Source organism: Electrona antarctica (genome assembly GCF_951216825.1).
Source record: "Electrona antarctica genome assembly, chromosome: 22".
NCBI lineage: Eukaryota > Metazoa > Chordata > Actinopteri > Myctophiformes > Myctophidae > Electrona > Electrona antarctica.
In genome coordinates, this window is record NC_136805.1 from 34,547,897 (window position 1) to 34,563,978 (window position 16,082).

A 16,082-nucleotide genomic window follows, 5' to 3' on the forward strand; every position below is an offset into this window, starting at 1 on the left:
GCTGACTTCCATTGAAAATGAATGGTAGACTGTATCTTTGCATCTGCCCGTGTGAACGCAGCTTATATGTTATTGTGCTGAAGTGTGTTGAAGTGAATCCAATACGCCGCAAACTCTGTACGACGCGCCACTTCCACAGATTCACCTTTTTGAAGCTCGGGCAAGGCCAAGTTTGGATCGTTAAGATTTGTCAAAATATATATTGATAAAACATTGTGTTGTTGTGTCTTCGTAGATCTCAAGAGGAGGGCCGTGGGCCATTCAGGAACCTGCCTACCAGTGACATCCTCGGTAAGCAGTTTTATTTTTTCATTTATTTGTTTTGAGTGGTGCACACCGCTCCTTCAAATGGCTGTGTGTGTCTGTCTGTCCCTATGGGTGTTTAGAGTAGGACCTTTGACCCTGCTGTTTAGACAGTACGACCTATTGACCCCTGCAGATGCCTGGCCATTCCTAGCTAAGCACGCACGCACGCATACAGACACACACACACACACACACACACACACACACACACACCCTTTAACCCATTTTGACCTGAGATCAGATTCTAAAAATGTCTTCTACATCCTGACAGTTTTCTGAAAAAGCTATGTTTCTATGTCAGTCGTTCTTCGATTTTTCAAAAATAGCAGACCTACAAGCTCGTAGCGCGCCACTCGGTGGCGCGCTATGAGCTTGTAGGTCTGCTATTTTTCAATAGCTAAAGCATAACATAATGCTAACACCAAAAGGGGCTAGCGAGCACGCTAGGTGGTAGCATAAGCTCACGTAACGTATGCCACCCACTCTACGATCCTCGTTTCATTTCCGGGTTATCAGTGAGGTGGGGGCTGTTGTTGTGAGCACAGTCATCCTTAGCATTAGCTCATAGCCCTTAGCTCTCGTCATAAACAGTTACATCTACGCAGCGATGTGAGACAAAGTCACAAATGATTTACGATCGTCGGGATGTGCGACAGCTGAGCTCACCACCATGGGCAGCGCTCGAAGCGTTAGAGATACAAGTCTTTGAAAATCCTGTTATGATGGGAGCTCAATGGAGCTGGATTTAAAAATCCCATAGCCGGTGAGGACGGAGGCTCTCCATAGCAACCGGAGCAATACTATTAGGTAAATTGACGGTCGGCGCTTTCATATTATGAATTATACGGGGGTACGAACATGTACAGTATGTATACGGGGCACCTTTAGTACCCATAGGGGGTACGATTATAATCGCAGAAAGCAGAGTTAAGTGGCTATATAAGAGCGGCGCAGAAACGTGCGACGGTCGTGCGCACCAATCAAAATGCAGATGGTCTCCACGGCATGGCGTCCAACCCCGGAGGATTGCGGCTGCATACTAAGCATGGCGGCGCGGCCCGCTTTGACCGTTTACGCTTTTTGAGAGAGAGAGAGAGAGAGAGAGGGCTGGGTCGCCGTGCTTAATTCAGTTCCATGTCTAAATATAGGTTAAATTACCTTTTAAAAATCCCACACAGAATTGCTCATTGCAGGTTAAAAAAAAAAAACGACTCACTTTGGCTGCTGATAAGCATTAAATGCGACGCTTCGGGGGAACCGGGGGCAAGGGGGGGACGCGGGGAGAAGGTAGTGCCTTTTGGTGAGAGGGAATAAGACATTTCTAATAATAACAGGGGGGGGGGGAGTCGGTGGTCGCGTGGGGACCTCCAGTACGGCGTGATTCATGTCAGATAGTAATTGGTTCAGCTGATACAATGCCTCGGTGTTTGGACAGTGATGGAGGGGCGCCAAACAAATTACCACAGGGTTGACCTTTCTGGTGCATGGCCGCTGACCCCAGCCTAGTGCATGGGCTGCTGCTGCTGCACACACACACACACACACACACACACACACACACACACACACACACACACACACACACACACACACACACACCTTCAGAGCAGTGTTGATTATTTTGACAGCAAATTTTCATGTCGTTTTTTTGAATATTGTGGGGAAGGCTTTTGCAGGAAAGTGTAGCAGATCCCCCACACACACACACACACACACACACACACACACACACACACACACACACACACACACACACACACACACACACACACACACACACACACACACACAACAGCAACACAATACCAGCAGACAGAAAGTGGTTAACACGGCAGATTGTTGTGCTGTGTGAGAAGGAAGTGGTGCAGGATGCCCAGGCATTACACGCTTGAATATGAATCATTTCTGGCTGTTTTTTTTTCCCCCCTGTTGTTTATAGCGTAGAATAGATGCAGCGCTGCCAGCGCTGAAGACAGATCAAAGAGTTGCACATTGCTGTGGACAGCGGTGTGTTTTCTAATGGGGGGGGGGGAGTGGGGGGGGGGGGGGGGAAGGAAAGGGCCTGTCTCTCCTTCTTTAAACGGACTGCTCCTGCTTTGAACATACAGGGCTGTTGCTGTTGGCGCTCAGACCTTTTTGGAAATTAAAACATGATCCTTCTTTCCTGAACTAGTTTCTCTGCAAAGGACAGCCGTCAAAATGTGCAAGGTTTATGTTTATTAGAGTCGTATATCGGTGGCACTTTTAAGTTTTCAAAGAAATTGCAAAATGTTGAAAACCTGTGTAACGGGACATTCTGCATAATGAGTAGTTTTACTTTTAGTACTTTAAGTACATTTTGATGCCAATACTTTTGTACTTTCACCCAAGTACATTTTGAATTACTATATATTTCTATATTGCAGTATTGTTACTTTTACTTAAGTAAAACAAATGTAGTACTTTTTCCACCACTTACCGCTTAGGCTGAGCTTACACCTTTCATGCAATTCTCTGTGCTCGTTGGGTGTTGTGTCATGGCCGCCCAGCGGCCCAATGCATTTCCAATGGAGGTCACATGGTTTGACCCAACATTGTGTTGTGTGAGGGGGAGGGGTGCATTCGCTGCGCCCCTCCCCCTCACACAACACAATGTTGTGTCAAACCATGTGACCTCCATTGGAAATACATTGGGCGGCCATGACACAACACAACAAGCATCCAACGAGCACGAGAATTGCATGAAAGGTGTGAGCTCAGCCTTAGGCCTCACTCAGACCTTTACTGCATTGCTGTATGCTTGTTGGATGAATGTTGTGTAGTGTCATGGCCGCCCCAATGCATTTCCAATGGGAGTCACATGGTTTGACACAACATTTGTGTTGTATGAGGGGGAGGGGCGCAGTCGAAACACAGCCGGAAGCCATACAACAGCTTGTAGTCCAAAATGTGGACTACAAACCATGTGACTTCCATTGGAAATGCATACTGTATACTTTTACTTTGACTTTCACTTTGACATCCACTCGTCCCTCTGTGGACAATAGATGGACTCACATCCACTCGTCCCTCTGTGGACAATAGATGGACTCACATCCACTCGTCCCTCTGTGGACAATAGATGGACTCACATCCACTCGTCCCTCTGTGGACAATAGATGGACTCACATCCACTCGTCCCTCTGTGGACAATAGATGGACTCACATTTGAATTCAAACCCTCCAGGAATCATCTGCAGTCATCTGGACGGGGCCCGTCTCAAAACAGATGGCGTTCAATATCACAACACAATCTGTATGGTAAAGAGGAGGCTGGTGGTGTTTGGCTGCAAGCGGCACATACTGGCGTGTGTGTGTGTGTGTGTGTGTGTGTGTGTGTGTGTGTGTGTGTGCGTGTGCGTGTGCGGGCGGGCGTGTGTGTGTGTGTGTGTGCGCTCATTGGGGCGTGTGTGAAATGTTTGTGTACATGTGTGCTGTGTCACTGACAGGGCAGCCACACACACACACACAGCCTCTCTGGCCATTGTGTAGGGAAGGCAGCAGCTTGCTTTCAATCCATTATTGACTAATCTCATTAGCCGAGGATCCTAACGCTGAATGAGCCAGAGAAACTGACTTCTCTCTGTCTCACACACACACACACACACGCACACGCACACGCACACACACATGCACACACGCACACTCGCTCAGATATTGAAGCCTTCTGCCGGGGAGAGGAGGGAGTCACTTGTAATTATAGACAGCGGTTTTGAAAGAAAAAGTTATTTTTTTTATTGCCCTTAATTAATCATTTTAATTAAGTGACTGCCTATCTCCGCTTTCTACCCGATCAGCTAATTACACGTTCAGCACTTTGCAGTCGGATCTCGGTGTATACTGTATGTACCACGTACGTACGCACACATACACACACACACACACACGCACGCACACACGCATGCCTGTGTCAGTGTCTGGTTCTCTCACTCACCTGTTTGTGAAGATGGGCTCCTTTTTTGCATATCATCTCTCCACTAACAATGTACATCCTGCAGCCACCCAAGACCGGATGCAAATTCTCTCTGTGCATGTGCGTGTGCACGTGCGCGCGACCCGCGCGTGTGCGATTCACCCAGATGCTACATGGTAGCCGTTGACCATTGTGTGTTCAGGCGATAATGTTCGACCTCTTCAGTTCCGACGCCCCCTGGTGGTTTGATGTGCATCCAGCATCTCTGTGTCACTTTAGATCAGTGGTTTTCAACCCTTTTCATATCAAGGTCCATTATTTATTTGTTGTTGGATAAGATTTTGTCCACAATTCCATGCGTTTGGCAAACGCTGATCAAAATAACAATTCTTCTAATTGTCAGGGGTGGGCAACTTTGAAGATGGAGAGGGCCACTACATTTCAACACTTACTCCAGAGGGCCACATTGCATATTATTGTCGTAGCAAAAATAGCAGATCTACAAGCTCAAAACGTGTTTCAGTGCGATGCGTTTTGAGCTTGTAGATCAGCTATTTTTGCTATATTTGAATTGAAATCCTGAATATTTTTTTTGCTATTTTTGAATTGGAATCCTGAAAAGTAACCTTTTTATTTAATTCCAAATGCATCTTGTTATAGTTATGTTAACTTTATGAACTAAATATAAATACATTGGACATAAAAAAAGTAAATGTCTGGAATTCAAATCTTGAGTAAAAGTACAAACGTACTGGCATCAAAATGCCAAAAGTAAAAGTACTCGTTCTGCAGAATGTTCCATTCCAAGTTTTCAAATCTACAAGCTCTGTAGTAACTAAAGTTTTCAAATAATTGTAGTGGAGTAAAAGTGCAATATTTGTCTCTCAGATGTAGTGGAGTAGACGTAAAAGTATTGGAAATTGGAATGTAAAGTACAAATACCTCAACATTGTACTTAAGTACTTGGTTACTTTCCAGCACTGGTGACTGCATGGGGCCATGTGTACGGTATGGTGCAGTGCTCTGGAGTCTATGGGCACGGTATGGTGCAGTGCTCTGGAGTCTATGGGTACGGTATGGTGCAGTGCTCTGGAGTCTATGGGTACGGTATGGTGCAGTGCTCTGGAGTCTATGGGTACGGTATGGTGCAGTGCTCTGGAGTCTATCACAGAGCAGAGAGCAGAGGGAGAGAGAGCCTGGTCCACTGGAGAGAGAGAGAGAGATTCATGACCCAGCCATGAGGGAGAGAGAGCCTGGTCCACTGCAGAGAGAGCGAGATTCATGACCCAACCAGTGTCTCTCCCAGAGAGAGAGAGAGAGAGAGCATGGTCCACTGTAGAGAGAGAGATTCATGACCAGCCAGTGTCTCTCAGAGGGAGAGAGAGCCTGGTCCACTGTAGAGAGAGAGAGAGATTCATGACCCAGACAGTATCTCACAGAGCAGAGAGCAGAGGGAGAGAGAGCCTGGTCCACTGCAGAGAGAGAGAGAGATCTATGACCAGCCAGTGTGAGTGTCTCTCAGAGCAGAGAGAGAGAGCCTGGTCCACTGCAGAGAGAGAGAGAGAGAGAGAGAGAGAGAGAGATGACCCAGCCAGTCTCTCACAGAGCAGAGAGCAGAGGGAGAGAGAGCCTGGTCCACTGCAGAGAGAGAGAGATTCATGAGCCAGCAGGCAGCCTGTAGTAATTGCTGATGCTTCAGCACTTTGCAGAGCGGCTGAAACAGGACCACATGGAATCCCTCAGCTTTTCCGCTTCTCACAGCACTCACTTCCCCTTCTTTTCTCTCGCTCTTTTCTTTTTCTGATGGTGCGTGCGGGCGAAGTGAGCCCCCAAATAATTGCCAAAACACAAAGATTGTAATGATAATATAGCATTAATGTAAATAATATAATTATAATAACCATAAGAATGTAAACACAACAAAAGTCATGCGATTCTTTCTGAGAAAAATATTTTCATTCACTTGATATTGATATATATATATATATATATATATATATATAGCTAGCCTTTGAGTCATATGGCTAATAAATGTCTGATCTGTTTTTCTATCTCTCTCTCTCTCTCTCCCTGTCTCTCCCTGTCTCTCTCTCCCATACTCTACCTCTGTGAGTGTGTGTGCTAATTAAAATGGGACTGCAGTCTGCATTGTTTACGTTCACCTGTCCAGCTACAGAAGCTCACCTCTGAGGGATGCTGTGTGTGTGTGTGTGTGTGTGTGTGTGTGTGTGTGTGTGTGTGTGTGTGTGTGTGTGTGTGTGTGTGTGTGTGTGTGTGTGTGTGTGTGTGTGTGTGTGTGTGTGTGTGTGTGTGTGTGTGTGTGTGTGTGTGTGTGTGTGTGTGTGTGTGTGTGGACCTTAGTGGGTGCCGACAGAGTCGTATAGCGCGACCACAGCAGCTATACTGTACCTCAACGAACGTAAACAATGAGAATGACCAGAAAGGGAACAACACACCGGGTGCTAATTTCAAAGGCCTTGTAAAAGTGTTTAACGAGGCAACCTGCTGGAGGTGTGTGCATATCAACCACACAGACCCTAACGAGGCAACCTACTGGAGGTGTGTGCAATGTGCATATCAACCACACAGACCCTTACGTCCCTACAGTGTTTTGGGCATGCATGGATTCAAGTTCTCCGTCGCCACAGCGGATTACAGTCAGTTTTTAACACAATCCCGGCCAAAACACAATTCTTGTTTTTAATTGAAAAAAATCACACCTGTGTGAAGTGAGGGGCGCTCTTATCATTATACATCATCTCACGAACAACAGAATTTATGTGATTTTGCTCGTCTACATATGACGTACATTTTCCCTTCATTGTCAATGGCATTTAATGTTTGTGTTGCCACAAATGTACGTCATGTTTGACGGACATATGACCTAATTTCTCCTTTCATTGTCAACTGCAAATATGAGACGTGTGGGGACAAAAGCTGTGGGGCTAGCGGCCCTTAAAAACCCTCCTTTGCCAAAACGAGAAATCTCGTGTTTGATTAATTTCATTGAATCCAGAATTAATAGTATTTTATTTACCATTGTTAGCATCGATCGTTAGCCTCCGGTATAGCTCCCATGGAGCACGCAATCTAAAGCATTTAAGGGCTCAGATTGAGATGAAGGACCATGTTTAATTAGAGCCTAATAAAACATGAATTCGAGGTGGCGCTATGAATGTTATTATACTGTGCGGCAGATCATGGCCGTGACATGGAGGACAATCACTTCCGGCTCGGCCGGAAGAGGCTTCTTCTTCTTTGTTTATGTCGCACATTTCACTGGCACTGGCCTCGCAATACCGCCTATATATGGTAACGGCATGGAAACGGTTAACAAGATCAAAGAGAATGGATCAAACTAGCGATAGAATGCATGCTCCGCTGCATAAACCAGTGGTTCCCAAAGTAGGGTCTGGGAACCCTAGGGGTCTTTGACCCTTATGGGTCTGTAACTCAGAGAGTGTACAAATGGAACCAAACTGACCCGTTCCATTTGTACACTCTCAGAGTTAAAAACCTTCTCTTAGGCGGGTCTTTGTCATACATTTTCAAACGGGCGTCCTCGGGCTACTTAGTGTCAATTTGGGGGTCCTTGGCGTGAAAGCGGGGAACCATTGGCATAAACAGTGAATGGATGTTCAGAAGCATCGTCTGAAACCTTGGTCTGGGATTAAAAAATAAAAAAAGGCCTGTGATTTCTTCAACTGGTTGGCTATTTTCCTGTTCAAACCGGGAAAGCATCCGTGTCATTTTAGATATATTTAGCGCTGGCAAATTCAAATCATAGCAGACGTACAAGCTTAGAGCTTGTACAGTACGTCTGCTATTTCTGACCATTTTTGAGAACTACTGATTCAGAAGGCATTTGTAGAATCGCCCTCAGGTCTTATTGAACAGCATAAGAACATACTAGTTTACAACAATAATGCCTTAAAACCTTCATATTTCTATACAGATTGTGCTAATTGTTTCATGGAGTGGACGCAGTGTACTATCCCTATTAGAATTCCAGTTAGTGTGCAGCCCTAGCCAGTAGGTACCCACATTCTATCTGTGAGTGCTTGGACAGGTGAGATGTCGCGCTTTGAGCTTCGGTCAGTATCACATTTCAACAACAGTGTTCCTACCCAAACATGCACACACTGATCTAAATGTTTCTATAGAAGAGCAGGGAAAGCACCTCTGAGTCTGTCTGACCACTGCAGATGTAAGAGTCATATTTATTACTCTACCTTACAGAAAGGTCAACGTAATGTTTTATTCACAAAAAGTTCCGGATTGCTTTAACATGCGTTTCCTTCATGTAATTGAGTTTAGTGCTTGCTTCTGTCAAGCAAAACATTATACTGTATCTCACTGCAGGTGGAGTCAATTGTGTTTTTAATAATAGTTGCCAAGCTTCCAGTCCCACGCAAGGACACGCAAAAAGGACACATGTGCATTAATCAATAATCGTTAATAGGACCTGAAATCGATTCTTAAAATTAATAATCGACAATCAGGTTTTTTTAATTTAATGAAAATATTATCTGTTGGAAAGGCAATATTGTCATCCAAACAGGACAGGGCTATAGGCCTACCAAAGTGTGCCTGGGATGTGTCTGTGTGACTGTCACTGCATGACTGAGAGGAGTGTGAGTGACTGAGTGGAGATTGACTCCAATCAAGATACAGGTTTGGAAGATTTAGCAGGTGTTGGGAATTCACCTAATCAGGCCTAGGCTGGGGTTGCTATGGTGATCAATTGGCTCAACACTGGACCAGGGACCACCAGTGGTCCTTGAGGGGGTTCCAGGTGGTCCTCATCTAAAAGATGGAGTTAGTAACCAAATGGACCCTTATTAACTCTCAAGAGTTAAATTATTGTTAATCATCTATATTACTTATTTTCCTTGCTGTGAAAAGAGTTGAAACCAACTGCATTATTGGTGCTGATTGGTAATGATTGGTATCTGATATTATTAACCTGATTGAGACAATTTCCGCAATTGAAGCTTTTATTTGTAGGGTTCATAAAAAATAAAAATAAAATCGTACAAAAAATAAAATCCCCTCCACCCCCCAAACGATTAATCGATGAATCGTTAATATTGAATTATACTAATCGATTTTCATTTTGGACACACGCACATCACTAGTGTGTGCGTGCGTGTGTGCGTGCGTGCGTGTGTGCGTGCGTGCGTACATAGACATATGTGTGCATTTGACAGAGATTATGTTTGTGGGATTTGTGGGATATCTGTGCGTTTCCTCTGCATGAAGGACGCGCGGCTCTTGACAGCTTGGAGTCTTCAATTGCGTAACACCTGCAAAGCCGCCTGCCCGGCTCTGTCCTTCTTAGCGATGCAATATTCATAAGGCGCTATTTTTAGCACGCCGCGTGTGATTATATAAAACAAGATACAGTACAGTCCCGCGAACATGTGACGAGTGTGACCTGCTTTGAATGCATGCGTTTTATTGGCGCTATACAGTACACATACATTAACCCTTTGATACCGGGAGAGCATCTGTGTCATCATTACTCATTTTAGATTTGAACCCCCTTTAAACTGTTATTTTATACTTTGGGCATTCAAAAATAGCAGATATACAAGCTCATACAGCGCTTGTATATCTTCTATTTTTTTTATATTTGTGTCTTTTGGATATATTACATTTTCGAAGCGATTTTTTTTTTAAATCTAATCTTTGCTTCTCGGGGGCCTCTGGAACAAAATATTTGGAGACTGGGTTCCACGGCCAAACATGAAAAAGTGCGAGCACCACTGACATACATAGAGTATAGCAACGTACGTTTTTTTCAGAAAACTGTTATAGGATTTAGAAGACATTTGTAGACTCATCCTCAGGTCTCAATGGGTTAAGGAATGTAGTGTTGGGGGATAAGGGGGGGGGGGGGGGGGGGGGGGGTGAATGAACAGAGCATTAAATATTCAGGATGCCCGCGGTGTGAAAACACAAAACACGCGATAATCATAATACTACTGTGTGTACTGTTTGATGGAGGAGGACCCCGCTATGTCTATACTGCCCCCTCCTGGGGGGAAAGCGTCCCTCCCCAGGCCAGTTGGCATTCTTCACGCGAGAGTGAAGAATTTAGCCTACTTACAACACCAACATAACACGTGCCCATAAGATCCCTGTCGAATTAAAGTGGAAATAATGAACCTTGATATATGAAAAAAGGTTGAAAACCTCTGAAGTAGGCCAATTTATTCATGAAAAACACACACAAAGTTTCAATAATGGAGATAGGAGGTATCTTGCTCGACGATGATATTAAGTCGGGGGGGGGCATCCCTTCACATGTCAACATATTTGAGAACCACCGAATGAGGTAGGGCGGCTAATGGAGCTCGTCGGAGTGGAGTGGGGTACCCACTCTGTGATCACTGTGAGCTTGTAGATCACTGTGAGCTGAGCTTGTAGATCATAGTGAACTTGTAGATCACTGTGAGCTGAGCTTGTAGATCACTGAGCTTGTATATCACTGAGCTGAGCTTGTAGATCACTGTGAGCTTGTATATCACTGAGCTGAGCTTGTAGATCACTGTGAGCTTGTATATCACTGAGCTGAGCTTGTAGATCACTGTGAGCTTGTATATCACTGAGCTGAGCTTGTAGATCACTGAGCTGAGCTTGTATATCACTGAGCTGAGCTTGTAGATCCCTGAGCTTGTATATCACTGAGCTGAGCTTGTAGATCACTGAGCTTGTATATCACTGAGCTGAGCTTGTAGATCACTGAGCTTGTATATCACTGAGCTGAGCTTGTAGATCACTGTGAGCTTGTATATCACTGAGCTGAGCTTGTAGATCATAGTGAACTTGTAGATCACTGTGAGCTGAGCTTGTAGATCATAGTGAACTTGTAGATCACTGTGAGCTGAGCTTGTAGATCATAGTGAACTTGTAGATCACTGTGAGCTGAGCTTGTAGATCATAGTGAACTTGTAGATCACTGTGAGCTGAGCTTGTAGATCATAGTGAACTTGTAGATCACTGTGAGCTGAGCTTGTAGATCATAGTGAACTTGTAGATCACTGTGAGCTGAGCTTGTAGATCATAGTGAACTTGTAGATCACTGTGAGCTGAGCTTGTAGATCATAGTGAACTTGTAGATCACTGAGCTGAGCTTGTAGATCATAGTGAACTTGGAGATCATTGTGAGCAGAGCTTGTAGATCATTGTGAACTTGGAGATCATTGTGAGCAGAGCTTGTAGATCATTGTGAGCAGAGCTTGTAGATCATAGTGAACTTGTAGATCATTGTGAACTTGTAGATCACTGTGAACTTGTAGATCATAGTGAACTTGTAGATCGGCTATTTTCAAATGGCCAAAATGTATATAGGGCTGAAGTGGTTAATGTACGTATGTTTTGTAATAATAATGATCTACCAAATAGTAGCCTAACTCAAGTTTTCAAATAAGTGTAGTGGAGTAAAAGCACAATAAAGTACAACCTCACAATTGTACATAAGTACAGTACTTAAGTTATGTACCTAGTTACTTTCCACCACTGTGTGTGTGTGTGTGTGTGTGTGTGGGTAGGTGGGTGTGTGTGTGTGGGGGGGAGGGTGCTGTCTGTCTGCTGTGTGGGATTCATCACATGCCCCCCCCCCCCCCCCCCCCCCCCCCAGCCAGCCGTGTCTCCACCATCCAGGAAGATTTGTGGCACGTCAGATTTACGGCGGCCCTCGCCGCCTACCTTTAAATCAGTCTCCTCTCCCACACGCCGCCGATACACTATACACTCCCTCCCCCCATCTCCCCTCACTCACTATAGTATTCTCTAACTTTTTCGTGCCAGGAGGACCCCTCCCCACCACCACCCCCAAATTGATATGTATTCGTTGACGGAGCTTCCCGGTCCTGGTTTTGTACCACTTGGTGTTTTTCCGATACTTCTGCAGAAGAAGTGCACTGCAACACCATTTGGGTAAAAAAATATATTGAATATGTAATTATATGAACTCAAGTGATACATTTTACATACTGTACCCTTTGGTTAGCGCATTTTCTTCCCACAGAATCACTCCCACTATAACCATTTTAATACCAGTAGTTGCAGGTTAACTTTGTAGATCTAAGCACTGTTTTACACAACGCGGTGCGCATCGTGGCACACGTTGTGAGCTTGTAGATTCACCTACGGAAGGAAAACGTTTCACAAAACGTGTAAAAATAAAAAGTGTATTTTGTTGCCTATACGACAAAGTATAAAGTACAACTTTGAAAGCAGACATTTTACTTGTAGCAGAGAATTTCTACGTTGTGGTATTGCTATTACTTTAATTAAAACCGCGAAAGCATCTGTGTCATTTTTAGATATTAGTGTTGGCTATTAAAAATAGCAGATGTACAAGCTCACAGCCGCACATCTGCTATTTTTGACCAAGTTTGAAAAATGTTGAATAGGCTATAGTTTTTGAATTACGAGAAGGTTTTGAGAACTAGTTGTTTCAATAGGCTATAGTTTTTGAATTACGAGAAGGTTTTGAGAACGAGTGGTTTCAATAGGCTATAGTTTTTGAATTACGAGAAGGTTTTGAGAACGAGTGGTTTCAATAGGCTATAGTTTTTGAATTACGAGAAGGTTTTGAGAACGAGTGGTTTCAATAGGATATAGTTTTTGAATTACGAGAAGGTTTTGAGAACGAGTGGTTTCAATAGGCTATAGTTTTTGAATTACGAGAAGGTTTTGAGAACGAGTGGTTTCAATAGGCTATAGTTTTTGAATTACGAGAAGGTTTTGAGAACTAGTTGTTTCAATAGGCTGTAGTTTTTGATGAATTTAGAGAAGGATTTGAGAACTAGTGGTTTCAATAGGCTGTAGTTTTTGATGAATTAAGAGAAGGATTTGAGAACTAGTTGTTTCAATAGGCTGTAGTTATTGATGAATTTAGAGAAGGATTTGAGAACTAGTTGTTTCAATAGGCTGTAGTTATTGATGAATTAAGAGAAGGATTTGAGAACTAGTGGTTTCAATAGGCTATAGTTTTTGATGAATTAAGAGAAGGATTTGAGAACTAGTTGTTTCAATAGGCTGTAGTTATTGATGAATTAAGAGAAGGATTTGAGAACTAGTGGTTTCAATAGGCTATAGTTTTTGATGAATTAAGAGAAGGATTTGAGAACTAGTGGTTTCAATAGGCTATAGTTTTTGATGAATTAAGAGAAGGATTTGAGAACTAGTGGTTTCAATAGGCTATAGTTTTTGATGAATTAAGAGAAGGATTTGAGAACTAGTGGTGTAGAAGGCATTGGGAGTACTTCTATACCCACCACTTGTAGTAGCTAGCATGGCTCCGAGCTACGCAGACAGAAAGCCCTGCATGCGCAGATCAAGCCGCCTGCATGTCTGCTAATGCGTTGTCACTGACCAATTAGGAGAGCCGGATCAAACGGGGCCGCCCGTCTGCCCTCGCTCTAGCCCGGACCCTCTCTCTCTCTCTCTCTCTCTCTCTCTCTCTCTCTCTCTGAGCACTCTGCTCTTTTTAATTGAGCACATTTTGTGGAATGAGAGGGCTGTCCCAGGAGAGAGAGAGAGAGAGCCATGGCTGCAGATACTCACACGCACGCACGCACGCACGCACGCACGCACACGATCAGGGCTCGCTCTCTCTGTCTCTCTCTCTCTCACACACCGAGCTCATCAAACTGCTGTCCTAAAGCGCACGACAGCTTTAGTTACTAGATATTTTTCAGATTATTAAATATCATATTTAATTAAAAAAATAATATAAGGTGCTTTATGATCAATAAGTATAGTGCACATTAACTAAGTATATTTTGATGCTGATACCTTTGCTTTGTACTGACTTTGAAGGCAGGACTCTTTACTCATGTTGTGGTATTGGCATTGCTATACTTTTATTTCAGTAAAACAAACAAATAGTCTGAGCACGTCTCCCCCCAGTGTTTATTATGGGACAGCAGTTATAGATGGTCTCTGTACAGGGAAAAATATGCTCTGGGAAACTAAAATATTACGGCAATTTAGCTCTTTAAAAGGTATGGGAAACGCTAAAAGAACAACAACAGAAAAATGCTGGAAAATGAAATGGCACACTGCGAAATAAACTGCTCTCCCCGAGAGAAAGTGTATACAGCAGTATATGCTGTTCCGATAAGTCATAATAAGGTGTACATAGCAACAGCAGGAGAAACGACTGTCATTTTTTGGAGAAGTACAGTATGACAATTTAACCCATTTTGACCTGAGATCAGATTCTAAAAATGTCTTCTACATCCTGACAGTTTTCTGAAAAAGCTATGTTTCTATGTCAGTCGTTCTTCGATTTATCAAAATAGCAGACCTACAAGCTCATAGCGCGCCACTCGGTGGCGCGCTATGAGCTTGTAGATCTGCTATTTTTCAATAGCTAAAGCATAACATAATGCTAACACCAAAAGGGGTTCCTTTTCCATTTTGGGCGGGTTCCCGCCCAAAATGGTTTAAAGTGGAAAAACACGAGTGGTTCTCAAATATAGGGGTTTCCAAATGGACCCTTACAGATTCGTACTTCTACCGCACTACAGTACATCGCGGATCCAAATATTGTACTTTTACTCCACTGCTCATTGTGAGCTTGTAGATCTGCTATTTTAAAAATATTTTTATACATAATGAGTACTTTTACTTTTGGTACTTTCAGTACATTTTGATGCCAATACCTTTGTACTTTTACTCAAGTACATTTTGAATTCCAGACTTTTACTTGTAAACAGAGTATTTCTGATATATTGCAGTATTGATAATTTTACTTAAGTAAAACATGAGAGTATACTTTTTCCACCACGCGTGAAAGAAGGCTCATGTTGGTGCTGTCCATCTATCTCTGGATGGGTTGAGCTCATGCACTATTTAAACACACACCGCACGCATGCACGCACACACACACACACACACACACACACACACACACACACACACACACACACACACACACACACACACACACACACACACACACACACACACACAGAGAGACTATCTCTGGACAGGTTGAGCTCATGCACTATTTAAAAGTTCTCTCACTCTCTCTGCTTGTCTCTCTCTTACTCACTCTCTCTCTCTCTCTCTCTCTCTCTCTCTCTCTCTCTCTCTCTCTCTCTCTCTCTCTCTCTCTCTCTCTCTCTCTCTCTCTCTGTCTCTCTGTCTCTCTCCCCATTCACTCAGCGTCAGGGCAAAGTCACAAAAGGCCAAAGGTCAGTCCCACAATTGAGGAAAAAGGAGGTCTGGTGGTACTGCCCCCCCTCCACACACACACACATTCACAATATCATCAAACATGCCCGCAACCCCCAACACACACACACACACACACACACACACACACACACACACACACACACACACACACACACACACACACACACACAATATTGCGGTGCACTCATGTTTCTCCCCTCGCAGCCTTCTTTGAATTCCTCGCCATGTGTCTTCAAAGCTCCGTTCATTCATACTGTGTCGTACGGCGGTGTGTTGCGCGCCACGGAAATAGCGGACCCACAGGCCCACATCCGCCACGGACGCGGATGTGGGCTTGTAGGTCTGCTATTTGAGCTGTGTGACATCAGTCCTTCCTCACAGCACTATCAGTCTCTCTCTCTCTCTCTCTCTCTCTAGCTGCATTCCAATACCCCAAATCTCGGCAACTCGCTCGCTCACACTCGGCCACTCCAGCATGCCGGTGTTTTACGGTGCAATTGGTGACCATGCCGAAATATGTGACAATCGTACTGTAGACAGACGTCACATAACGTCAGTGTCCGAACGCAAATCATTGCGGTTTGCTTATTAGCAGAGTTCAACCTATAGCTGTATTTAGGCCACG

At 44.0% G+C, this 16,082-nt stretch overlaps 1 protein-coding gene across 1 annotated transcript in view; it reads left to right on the top strand.

Annotated features, from left to right (window-relative positions):
- The first annotated feature begins 231 nt into the window (after positions 1 to 231).
- LOC306915114 (uncharacterized protein) overlaps positions 232 to 16,082 on the top strand; it is a 138,140-nt gene continuing 122,289 nt past the window's right edge. Inside the window, exon 1 of the mRNA XM_079492362.1 lies at positions 232 to 291. The gene's annotated coding sequence lies outside the window, so the exon portion shown is untranslated. The remainder of the gene's footprint in view (positions 292 to 16,082) is intronic.